At 30.3% G+C, this 14431-nt stretch overlaps 1 protein-coding gene across 1 annotated transcript in view; it reads left to right on the top strand.

Annotated features, from left to right (window-relative positions):
- The first annotated feature begins 2858 nt into the window (after positions 1-2858).
- The window catches only part of LOC134721956 (sex peptide receptor-like), a 60467-nt gene continuing 48894 nt past the window's right edge, over positions 2859-14431 (top strand). The window contains exon 1 of the mRNA XM_063585294.1: positions 2859-3261. The gene's annotated coding sequence lies outside the window, so the exon portion shown is untranslated. The remainder of the gene's footprint in view (positions 3262-14431) is intronic.

The raw sequence follows: 14431 nt of genomic DNA on the forward strand, positions 1-14431 counted from the left end.
TTCCTACTGTTTAGATTCAATAGTCACTGTAGAACTGTTCTATATAGATTAAACGCAGGCATAAAATAATAAGCCTTGTATGTATAACGAGTGGCCTCATCTTTTCGTGACATTTATGGAGAATCGTATTATCTTGTATGCAATAAAATGTTTTCTGGTATTTTGGATTATGTTCAGCAAAGATATACGTTTGAGTTATACTTCAGATACCGAACGCACAAAACTATGAAGTAGTATGATTATGCCAATGAATAAAAGTGTTCCTTGATTTGTGTTTCATTTATACTTTTGTTATTTTAACGCCATTGTTGTTCGTTTTGAAAAGTTGTTTTATTTAATCCATTTGGTTTATTAAATACAACTTCTCAATAGTAGTGTGGTGATCGGGACTACTTTCTAAATGTTATGTATGTCCTGGAAACATCAGCGAAAATGAAACTGGACCTCCATCTTTCAAGCGTTCAAATCATATTTGAATAAAATCAGCAATGATAAACAATACTCGATGTATTATATAAGTCTTTCAAATATTATTTGTTATCATTAGGTAATGGTTTATAAATCTGCCAATGACATATTATGGTATACAAATATCCTTTCGTCTATCATCACCCCGTACGATAACTCAAATGTGATTTAGCCAACTATCATATTACTTAACCATTAGATAGATGCAACTTAGTATACATTTGTTCAAAAGTCATAAATCAACAGAGAGAGAACGAATCCGGGTTACAAACTAATACCGAGGGAACTGATCGACTATCAGAGGGGGGAAACAACAGAGCAATACAACAAAACAAACGCCAACATACATCGAAACGAACTATTTGATAACACCTGTCATATTTCTGACTAGGTACAGGACATTTTATGAATATTTAACAAAAAGTCAAAGTACGGTTAAATTTTCTGAACTTATGTCAAGTACAAGAAAACCAGTTCTAAAGAAACTTTGTTCTTTAATAAAACAAATAATAAATTACTTGTGTTTTTACTCCTGGCTTGTAGCTAATGAGACCTCTCTCTTGTTTGTGCTTATTGTAAATATTTATTGTTGTATTTGTTATCTCTGTACCGATGTAATGCATTTGTTTTCTGCGAATAAAGATATAATATAATAAAAAAAAATGGTAAGTTGAACCTGGTTTTATGGCTAGAAAAACCTTAAATAACTACACAACGTGGCAGACATACAGCACAAACACACACAAGAACATTCATTTTGCACACACAAATAGTATAAAAGTCGACCCAATATGCAAACCGCAGAACAACAACTAACACATTCCATCAATGACAGACATAATTATTTTTTTTATGATAGTAACCCTAATAAAAAAAAACCACAAGCATTCACGGCTACGCTGTTTAAAACCTGTAAATATACCACTAAATACATAAAATTTTGAATTCAAATTAATTTTAAAAAAATATATCGATGTTTCAGTTTCAAAGTTAAATGTTGACGTTGAAATCTGAGTAAACTTAACTTTCAAAATAATTATGAAATCAGAACAAAGCCCTCTATAATGAATTACAATCTACGTATATATTGTCTTAACATGTTATCATGTGCTGATGTTCGTTCTACACAAGAAAACGCATGTATCAATTCAGAAATATGACAATAAACTATTTTCCCTTCGTTTAATGTGTTTGAGAATTTGATTTTAAAAAGCACTTCTCCATTCGAATTTTAAGAAGGTTACCTTACTTCAAATAATAAGAAGTATATAAATCCGATTATGACAGCAACTACATAAAAAAGTAGTTTTCGTAGATTACAGTTTGAATATTACTATAAATCATTGTTGCGTTCTATATCATTTAATAATATAAACACTGCCATCAAAACTACTCCAATAGAAGCGCACTTTATAAACAGTGGTTTTCGAGGCCATCGTATTTGAACATCTAAAACTTATTAAAACATGTAAGAGCAAAATGATAAAACAAAAATGGACTAATGTTAAGCAAAAGCCGGATAAGGAATCAGAGCTTTGTATGAGGTAGATAAATTCCCTTATTTAATATTATTAAAATAACTATTCCCTAGTAGATGAACAGACTTAGTGATAGTGTTGAATATGATACAAACAGTATAGATTCTGATGCATCATATCCGTATTTCTATAATAAATTTCTCATCAGTCGTACACAAGGCCAAACAATCCAAGACTTTAAAAAAAAATTAATGAACTAATTTTGCTCTCTATGACAAATTGACACCAGCAGAGGTCATGTATATGCTAACGGCTGAACATTATTATATATAATAGCTACTTGCATCGTCCTTATTATTAGTACAGGTAACATGTCAATTGTTTTTAAAAGAATTTTACATTTTAAAGTATGGAATAATTGTGATAGTCTTCCTACTGATCATTGATTCTACTGAAAGCGAAGTGCATTTATAATTTTTCAATTACAGTAAAAACTTTGCCCTTTCCAACGCTTTATATATAGTATTTTGTATTTGACGTTAGGATTATATATATTTTGAGACTTATTTTTTAAATTGCTTCAATTTATTTCAAGGTATTTCCGCTTGAATATATTCAACAAAGTAATATTGTTAAAATCAATAGTTTTCCATCAAAATTCATTATCAGATAATTTAAATCTTAACATTATCGGATCAAAAACCTGGTAATCTAGATTTTAATTGTCTCACTTTCTCCGTCATTTTAATTCACATACTTTTTTTTTAATTTCATTTAAAAAAAAATCCCATTGAAATTGCAGACTGCGGTCGATAGCATAATAAATTAAAGTATGTTTGTTTATTGTATGGAAGAAATATACATTATTATTAAAGCTTCAAGCAAGACGTACATGCATCTACCAGATGATTATCTCATACAGAATGTCACTCCATTATACGGAGCGCCATGTAAAACTATAATCCGCTCTAATAACAAATGTTAAATCCTTAAGCAGAGAGAAGCTACCAAACAACAACTTCATCCTACGCAACATAATATATACTGACTTCAAAAGATTCTGGTAGTTTATTAGTTATGGAAACTTTTTCATTGCAGTGTAACGGTAAGCTTCGGCCGACAGGCTGAATATCTAATCGATAACAGCGCCTCACACAGCAGAGCATTCAATAGAGTTTGTATATAGCGACTGTCACACTGGTAACTGATCAATGTTAGCGAACATGTTATAATGTACCGGGATTAAAGTAATAATACTGATAAAAGTGATAGAAAAACAAAGATAAGAGACGTTAAAAGTTATATTTTATGACAGGTAAGTTTTCTTTCGTTTGATTGATTATAAGATGACTTTGAATTATCTGAAAAAGGAAATATAACAGAATTAATAGTAATAATCATATGCGACAATAATATATATTAAAAGAATTACGAAATAATATAAAATAAATGGAATACTGCTAATACGTAAACTATTTATTGTAATAAAGTTTTTGTTTTATTTAACAAAACTAAATCTGTATTTTGAATTTTTAAAACATAATAGATTAGTAGTTATATTTTCAATCGAAACAATGTTACAAGGATTGATATACAATTACTAACATCATTTTGTTTGACCAAAGATCACTTCTGAAGCATGATTTCATATCATTTAAATTAATAGATGGAAAAGTTTCCTCAACATTGTTTTTTTATTTTATATTTGTATAGTAATTGTACTCAGACTAGTAATTACTGTAGAGTTCAAATTGTTTTGTTATTTTTGCTGATTTTTACAAACAATAATAAAATATATAAACAATGTATAACATGAAAAATAACAAAACAACTTGTTATCCTTCACTTAAAACAATAGAAATACGAAACAGAGGAAATGCAATTTTTAGATTATGCATATTTCATACGAAACTTCTTAAACAATAACACAACTATATCGAATTCTGATGTTTTTTAGCATCAAAGTAGATTTAAATTATGTTTGAATTACCATGTTCCGAATCATTGCTAAATCTTTTAAATAACAGATGGTAAAATAATCAACCAAGAACTAGGTAGAAACTAAAACTACAAGGTGAATGTAACATTACTGGAACTAATAGTTTGACTTAGTTAAACGGAGGGAAATGAAACAGTACCTGTCATATTTAATGTCTGAACAACCACTGATTATTCTAATGTTATGATGGAGAAAAGTCTTCTATTATTAGGTTTGTTCAATGAATGTAAGAAAATATAGCTGTTAGTGCAATCAATAATGTAATCAATGTTTTCTTTTAATTTTGAAGGTGGTTTCTTACACATCGAAACGTAGTATAATCTAGATTTATAACTTAAATGACGAGTGCTGACATTTTAAAATACTCCATTGGTTCAATAATAAAAATACATTTTAAATAAAAAACTATCCAATGCCATATTATCAAGATTTATAAATTTTGAAACGTTCAATCGGTTCAATAAAAAAAAACATTGCTTTAGGTCCGAATGTCTGTAAGTTTTTTTGTTTTTTAAAATTTATTTTTTTAAGTTCTTAAATGTGTGTTGTAAAAATCATTCGAGGTAAGAAATATGAATTGATCAAAATAAACACATTTTCTGCCGAGGCAACTATCTATTCATAATAGCTGATTTTTATATATCTTATTTATATTTTCAATTACATATTTATATTTGTTAATATCAGTCACAGGTGGTATGTTACATCAATAAAACCTTTTATTTTTTATATTAGTTATTTTTAAGGTTTAACTTACATTGATTAAAAATCATACGGTTAGTAGCCCCAACATTTATAGTTATCATTGCCTTGTCATCAAGTCACTTTTCTAACGTGAAAAAAAGTATCAGCAAATTGCGACATTTGTCAAAAGTGAATCACAAAATAGCAGATATTTTAATAACTTATATATAATTATATTCGTAAATGAAAAATTAAGAACATTTGATATTATATATTTCCTGATTTGATGGAACTTTCGAAATTTTGAACCCTCAATACTCTTCAACTTCGTTTTTCATTTGACAGTTTAACTATTTTGATTCAAATCTTTCTGATGATTCTATTGTAGACGAAACGCGCGTCTGGCGTTCAAAACTTTAAGCCTTTTATCTTTTTTTAGTTTTTTTATACAGTAAAATACGCAACAGATTAAGATTACTATGTTGCAAGATTGAAACACAGCAAATACAAAGTTTTTGACATGAGGTTGTTTCGAATGTTTATAATATCGTCATTCCTAAAAAGATATAAATATCCGATCGGTGTTTGATTAATATTGGACATATCTTTTGTGTTGAATTAACAAAAAGGAATTGTGACTTAAAGAAAATGTTTGTAGTTAAAAAATGAAGTACATGACCTCGAAATATTTCTACCTGATTTCTGCTTTCCATTTTTGTTGTTGGAGAGAACGGTTAAAGTATGTTCTGTTCTTTCTCAGAATTGTTTCTGACAGATCTTTTCTAGATCTATTTCAGGAACTGATTCAGTAAAGAGTTTTGTAAATATACTTTGTAATCTAATTATAGCACTTGTAAAATAAAAGGAGATAAACACCGTAAGTCCTCAAATTGTTCTAGTGTGTTTCAAAAAAAATTTTAACAGTTTTAATAATAATCGGCCATGTAATAAATATATACGTGTTTTGAGGCTTCAGCATTTCGTTGTACAAAGAAAATAAGTTTGATAACAAGAATAATTAACAAACTAGGAAATAACATAACTAGCATACAGACACGTATAAGTAAATACGTCCTATGACCTGTTATACAATCGTCAACATATTGTCTGTATTGATACTTTCGTCAAAGCTACCATAACACATATATGTTGTATTCTGTATATGATTAAAATAAACTCATCATAGGTACCAGGATTGACTTTTGTGACCTTGACCATGTAGAAAATGAGATACATAGGTGAATAAATACAAATACATCAAACATTCTATAAGCATTATACATCATTAAACGGATGAGCCTATTCGAAAAAATATCAACATTCCGTCAATAATATCAAATGACTTTGTCAATGTACCCTCATCTAATATAAAGAGGTATAAAAGCTTTTATCATATCTCGATTTATCGACTACCTGATTGTTTTCTCGTCTGGAAACACGATTATGAAGTCTGAAACACATTTCCGACACATGAAGGCGATGAGAAAAACGAGGAATGAAGTGTTCCATTAGCAGGGACAACATTCTCCTTTTAGCTAGTGCTAATAGAATGTTTGGTTTGCAGGCAGTCAGTTAAAATATTTATTTAATAGAAGCCCTTTAATATTTGATACTTCTTAATGACAGTGTTCGTTCCAATGAATAAAAAACACGCTCTCATCTGCACTTACTTAAGCCATTAATTGTCAGGTGGGTCTTTGTACAAATTATATATAATTTTGCGCGTCCGGTTATTGAACAGATGTATTATAGATTATTTTACACTTTGTGTTTTTTTCCATGAAACTCATAACACTCAGCGTTTAGATACAATCGTTTTTGACGTTTAACAATCTATGAAAGTTACCAGTATAGCTGAAAACGAGGGTTAACAAACAAACCGCTCAAGCAAAACATTAGTATAGTGATTCTTATTCTGTAAAAACATACTCATTTTAAATACTTCTTCTTTCAAGTTGAGAATTTAACAAAACATTTTGATCGGTTGAACGGAAACTTGAATTCTATCCAACAATAAATAAAAAAGCATGTTTTAAAGAACGTAGGTACATGTATAATGAATCGTGTATTCGATCAGGTATGCTAGGTAATTAGTTTTCAATAATCTAGACAATATTGCAGACGCAGAACATATTCCACTTGATAAAAAAAGACCACAAAAAAAATAAAAAAACATAAATACTTTTAGTGTTTACACATTTTATATTTCATAGTCTGTAAATTATAAATTATCTGTTTTCAAAAATTTAATTATTTAAAATACTCAGGATTTTCTACCCCGTGAATAAATTACTTTGACAGCATCTGTCGAACTTGCTTGTTTTGATTGCTCTTTAATTTCGTATCTTATTTGGCCTTTTATCGTGTTTTCGAACGCCACTGTTGAGTCTTTTTTTTAGGAGAAACGCGAGACTGGCGTACACAATGTTAAGCCTGTTATCATTGATGAGTGTTTGTTGTGTTTCTTAACGGCTTGTTTTGTGTTATGTGTTTTTTAAGCCATGCCACAATTTAACTTTCATTTCTTGATTTTATCATTATTTATTAAGATATAGTGTATGTCAAGACGATCAAATAGGTCCACCGACCTTTGGTAGGAACACAAATAATTCTAGTCAATCAAATATGGAGTCGACCTCACCTGCCACACGCGGGATTTGAGTAAACTCAATCGTTTACAGGCACGTGATACAGTAGTTCGACTGTTTATACCACGTGGCCAACAGTTACCAGTAAGTTATTCTTATTTGGTTGTCTATTTGATATTAATTGTAAGGGACTTATTAACCAATGACATATAAGTTATTCTTACTTGGTTGTCTGTTTGATATTAATTGTAAGGGACTTATTAACCAATGACATATAAGTTATTCTTATTTGGTTGTCTGTTTGATATTAATTGAAAGGGACTTATTAACCAATGACATATAAGTTATTCTTACTTGGTTGTCTGTTTGATATTAATTGTAAGGGACTTATTAACCAATGACATATAAGTTATTCTTATTTGGTTAAATGTTTGATATTAATTGTAAGGGACTTATTAACCAATGACATATAAGTTATTCTTACTTGGTTGTCTGTTTGATATTAATTGTAAGGGACTTATTAACCAATGACATATAACGCTTTCGAAAATGTTACCAGTAATGCCTTGTATTTAAAAATATATATATATTCCGGAAATGCATGAAATCAACATCAGTGTGTACTGTATTGCCTGCAGAGCTCAGTGTCGCTCTTTGTGGCTAATATATTTTAAGTATTGTTTCGGTTGTCATTCATAAAAATATTAATCATGATTAACGAGGGAAAAATATCCTTAGTGAGCTTCCATTACAGACTCGTCATGTCTTAAAAGATTTTTAAAGTCGTTTTGTTGTACAGAAGGAGAAAATAAACTGTCTGATTCTTGTATCTAATTTCGCTTAATCTTGTGCAAGTAATTTTATTGATGGCCAACAAAGATATCAAGATAATTATAAGAATGTCACGGCAAATGTTAAATTGTAACGATACAAAAGTTTAAACGAATGGAAAAGGGAAATGTGATAGATTAAATAGAATTTGAAGAAAAAATATGCATTTCTACTTCACAAAGATTTTTAGTAAAACTTATTTGAGTTCAATTGTACCTATTTCATGACGTCATTTTTTTCTAATATATGTAAGACTACATATTTTCAAATTAGTACGACCTTTTTGTCATTACCATCTAAGGAAGATTGTATAGACATATATTGTCTTCTTTCACTTGGCAGTAAAGTTGTGCTAAACAGAGTTTCAATTTAGTTATGGGACGGAGAAGCCACGGTAGGAACAGGCCAGAAGTGAAACTTTCTGATTTCTCGCGTAGGTAAACTTGGAACAACGTTATAGGGTTCCGCAGGTAGTCTGTTGCAAGGTAACATTTGTACCTCTTCTGGTAAAACCGTGATAGTACAAATTTTATTTTTATTTGCTTCCACTTTTTTTGACATTTTTTCAAGGTCAATAAGTTAAATAAAAAAAAAGAACATTTGAGGGCATGATTAGATTCCTCCTTTTTGCAGTGTCGTTTTGATACTTTATCTATGTCCATCCTACTCCCAGTTCTAACGTCTATATGATTTTGTTTGTCAAATCAATAAATTCTGTCTCAAAAAGGATGACATACATTATTTCCTCTCAGTTATTATCTGCAGCATTATGAAGTATTTTACACAATATCTTGTGCCTTTATTTTGTTATCCAGATAATCACTGTATAATATCATAACATCATTCTTATTGATCTATATTAAGATAATTAAACAAGCCGTTCATTTTCATAATTTATATCTTCCTGCTTGTACCAATTATAACTGACTTAGTGATTTAATCCAACGTGATATTTGAGAACTTTCCAACAGATGTCGTAACGGTCTTAATTAAAAAGATACGCAAATCACATTCTAATATCAGGACCCACTGCAGGGCAGATGGTGAAATTTGATACTATATGCTCTGTGAAAATCTTCATCTTTGTATTGATATTCAAACAGTCCAAATTATTTCAAAGATACAGATGTGTTCAGGGATGCATTTTTTGCGCATCATCTATAAAGATGAAATGAAAATCTTCGAAGAGTTTCATTTGAATTTTTGTTTCCTCTTCAGGCACTTTAATGGTTTTTTTGTACGATTTGTATGCTTTATTCAAAATATCAAAAGGAAAATCTTCCAATAATTGCTCTTTTCAACAGATCTACGTCGTTTTCTAAGCCTAATGGCAATTCCAAGTGTTTGATTTTGCATATTGAACAAAAGATTCACAACAGTTGAAAGAGGAGGAAGAAATTGACAACTGACGATGTCGCCTGTGTATATATATATACCTTCTTGTGACTTGTTGTTTGTATGGGGTCTTATCTTATAAACTTAAAGTTCTATAGTTATCCCATTGGTAAGTTATTCAAAGTGCACTTTTATTTTACGTTCCCATATGCAACTATGTAGTGGGTAGTGGAGTTGAGTTAAAACTTTATCTTAGAAAAAGATTTATGACAAATCACGAATTTTCGTGAAAATAAACGTATCCCGATATATTTCAATCCCAATGTCCCAAATTTCCAATATCTGCAAATTGAACGGCGCCACCACTAAGTCCTGTTTAAATGTTTAAAACAACCTTTTCGGAAAAGTTCCGCAAAATTTTCCGTTTAACTTGCGACTTTTTACATCCGGTATAAGCATTTTGCGCTCACTCCGCAAAAAGAAAATGAATCCAATTTCCTATATTTACTTTTCTGAAATTGCAGTTACCTATAGAAAAGTAAGTTTATCAATACAGGTACATGTAGTTAAACACGATATTATTTCCAAATAACAAAACTTTGTGAAATAGTTGACGCTTCTCAAACATAAAGGGAATACATTCTTCTGTATTTAGTTTTCCCCCAAATATTCAACTTTTCTAACGGGACAAATAAACTGATTTTGGACATTTCGTCCACCAAGCCATTTTAAAATTTGTTTCGCTAGACATCGACGACGGAAATTGATTTTTTTACATTTTCAGACTATTGTAGACCTAAGTAATTTCTGCAAAAATAAAAGTACACGTTCTTTTGTACTTATCAATTAATCATCTACAGATGTTATTGACAGAGATTGTCTAGTGGAGGAAACAATTAAAACATGCATAATAAATAACACCATGATACTGTAAAACGCATAAAATGTTATTGCTTGAAAAATACCATAAAAAGGATACCACATACACCGCTGGCATAACCTCAAGATCCTATCTCTACATTTCCATGCATAAAATAAAATGTAATTGTTCTGTACTAGAAAAAAGACTAATATGAGGCGTCCCATATTGACATAAATATAACTCCCCTTCGTGATCTATCCATATATAATACCGTTGCACATTGTATTGTAATAGACATGTAAATCAAATCAAAGCAACGTATTGAACAGGCCTTCCCCATGTGATCTGTCTATATAAAATATTGCTGCACGTTGTACTGTGATAGAGATGCAAATCAAATCAAAGCAACGTTTTGAATATAGTGACTTTTTTATACCCTCCCCACATGATCTGTCGATATATAATATGGCTGCACGTTGTATTGTGATATAGATCGAAATCAAATAAAAGCCCTATTACCAAGATAATATCAATCCCCATTAAAGTTATCTGTTATATCTCTAATGGCCATAGTTTGAATTTATTGCAAAATTAACTTTTCTTTGGATTGATAAATGCCTCACGAGAGGGTTCACAATGGCTTACATCATTATTATCTTGTCAGTAGTTTCACTTTATCATATGCAGATAAAGCTTAGATGAAGATGTGATTGCATCGCATTGCAAGATATACTCGCATGAGTTAAGAAACTTTATAGTCCGAAAATATTTTCTCATATTTTATATTCCTCACGACAGGGTTGCACATTTTTGTACTTAAATGACTCTTTCCTCAAGAGTTAAAGAATTGAAATTTTAGTTTCTATCTCTTACCAACCAATGTATAGTTTGTTTTCATTTGTAAATGTAAATTTGGTTTTTGTATTTAGATACTTATTGTATCTTTTAATAAAAACTTATAACACAATGATCGCATGCTCATGGTCACAAAATGTTTCATCCTATTAACTGAAAACATGTTAATTCGAGTCTATTCGTATAACGGCAGGAGTACGATTTTTTCAATATGAATAAATAGTTCACGATACCCTTATCACACATGGAGGCCAATACAACAAAAGACACAATATAAGCAGGGGAAATGATCCAAGGGAACAAGGCCATCGAAAATCTTCCAATCTATCCATAATTTCTAATTCGGCAACTTGACTGTACCAAGTCTTTGGACTATGGACTTTCTGTTTTGAATTCACCTCAAAGTTCGGTATTTTTGTTATTTTACTTTTAATATGTTCAATGTTTTATCAACTGAACTACATGGAGGATTAGCAATGCAGATTTATTCTACAACCATAGCAGAGCTGTTTTGTTATCTACATTCTGTGACAAACTCTGTTCGGGTACACGTGTAGACTAATTTGTGTAGCAGAGCTGTTTGTGTATCTACATTCTGTGACAAACTCTGTTCGGGTACACGTGTAGACTAATTTGTGTAGCAGAGCTGTTTGTGTATCTACATTCTGTGACAAACTCTGTTCGGGTACACGTGTAGACTAATTTGTGTAGCAGAGCTGTTTGTGTATCTACATTCTGTGACAAACTCTGTTCGGGTACACGTGTAGACTAATTTGTGTAGCAGAGCTGTTTGTGTATCTACATTCTGTGACAAACTCTGTTCGGGTACACGTGTAGACTAATTTGTGTACCAGATCAGAGTTGTTATAGAGTTAGTATTTTCAGCAAGATATATTTAGCTGTCAGCATTTGGAAATAAAACAAAGTCGGTCAGTCATGACTGTACTCGAGCAGAGTTTAGACAGACGCACATGTTAGTTCATTATGTTCCTCATTTTAAAAATCATGGTTTTATCTTAATTGCGCATTATTTATTTTAGTTCTTTTTTCCTGTCATTCAAGTTTTTTAATGATGAGGCGGCGCAAAGCAACAAAACATGATTCAATCAATCAAACAAACAATCAAACAAACACACCTTAGTTTGGTTTTCATCCTTTTTCCGTCTCTCCAGATCCATTTGACGATGAAGTTAATTTGGTTATCATATGATCTGCATATACATTAGAAATTAAAAAAAAAAAACACACCGCTGTTGGATATAATGCTCTGGATGATAGCTGTAGATTTGTAATGTCGAAATTGGTTGGTGTTTCATGATATCTGTTTTCAAGAATTACCTAAGGTTAAAGTTTAGGAATAGAATGGATAGTTTTGTTGTCGTTTTTTTTCTGGTATCTTAAACATTATAGGCTTCTAAAATACTTTGATTTTATATTCATAACGGATAACATACAATTTAGTTTGAAGAAAAATTATAATGAAAAAAATGCATTCCTGATAAAATGTTTTTTTTCATATGCTTATTTTTTATTTATTATTCTACATTGGCTAGAGGTATAATCTTATAAACATGTTTCACCCCGCTGCAATTTTGCGCCAGTCCCATGTCAGGAGCCTATGGCCTTTGTTAGTCATTTATGGTTTTTAATTTTAGTTTCTTGTGTATAATTCGGAGTCTTATATGACGTCCATTATTACTGTACATATTTTCAAGGGGCCAGCTGAAGAACACTTAAGGGTGCGGGATTTAATTTCTCGCTACATTGAAGATCCATTGGTGGCCTTCGGCTGTTGTCTGCTCTATGGTCGGGTTGTTGTCGCTTTGACACATTCCCCATTTTCTTTCTCAACTTTATAAAAAAAAAGGCACAACATATTGTATTTTTTAATAGCTGCTTGGGCAAGAAACAACAAAACATTTGGTATACAAGAATACAATTTTATATCACCTAATGTAAGCATTACTGGGAGTGTCTTTTATAAATTCTCACAATCAATTTGTTTGGTGTACTTTTATACGAATGGAAAATAAACATTTAAATTCATACATTGATTGGTTTGTAGCGTTTTTAGAACTCATTCTTTGATTTATATTTTAAACATGTTGAAACTTTTTGTTCCTAAAAGCTTTCAGATATGTTTGAAAGCTTAGTAGTTGTTTATTTGCCATTAAAAATCAATCTAAGCACACTTATTATTTTATGCTGTGGAGTTATTTGGTAGATGGCACCTCAACCAGTTAATCCGATTACAGTTTCTGCGTGGTTATAGCTTATCAAATAGAATCAATACCTTTAGTTTTGAAATGAATTTTTATTTCCGTTTGACAGAAACCGTTCAGGATTAGAGCCTTCTAATTTAATCAGATTTACTAATGCAATATGTTAGGAAGAACAAAACAGAATAGAAATAATAATTTATCTTTTTCTATATGTTTGTTTCCTTGGTATGGTGTGAAAAGGTTTCTCTAATAAAAAACGATTTGTAATAGAATTATTGACTACGAACTTTGAATTTGGAAGTGATATGTCTTCTTCATAAGATTTTGCAAAGCGGGGATATTTGACAAGATCAATATTTAAAATAGCAATCAAATTGGTATTTTTTTAATTTAAAATCTTTCACGCACTCGAAATGTATTGATGTCATTATAAAATAAAAAGCAAGATCGTAGTGATACTAAGAATTTAAACAACATAGAAATATATAATTGAACTACGTGCTATCTCACAAGACAATATATAGAAATACAAGTTATAAGAACGACTCTCGTATATTTTTGGATATCGCGATAACTAACAAGAGCAATAATCGAATGGTAGTCATCATATCCTACGTTCTATTATTTTTATGTGACCAAAGTTTCAATTTGAAAAAAAAAATACTGCGACACCAGATTCACGTTTACACAATTTAAAATCCGCAGTAAAAAAGATTCTTCAAATTTCTAAACCTGTAAGACATATAATATTTCGATTGTAATGAAAGATGCAATTTTAATGTTTTTCATTTATTTTGCTCTACGATTTAAAGATAACATACATGAATATTTTCGAACGTTATAAGAGTTTATTTTTCAATGCACTATTAACATTTTCATTTGGTTTTGATTTGATTAAAGTACATCAAATGTAAAATGCACAATGAATAACATTCTATTTTGTATTTCCTCCACAACAGTTATTGATATATTCTAATAGATTTCACACAGTTTTATGTTTTGATATACTTATACTTAAAACAAGAATTATGCCCTTTAATTAGCCTCATATACATTATATGTAATTTAGAAGCTATGATTAAAAGGGTTTTGTAATTAGTAATTTCATT

The sequence above is a fragment of the Mytilus trossulus genome, chromosome 6 (genome assembly GCF_036588685.1).
Source record: "Mytilus trossulus isolate FHL-02 chromosome 6, PNRI_Mtr1.1.1.hap1, whole genome shotgun sequence".
NCBI classification, from domain to species: domain Eukaryota; kingdom Metazoa; phylum Mollusca; class Bivalvia; order Mytilida; family Mytilidae; genus Mytilus; species Mytilus trossulus.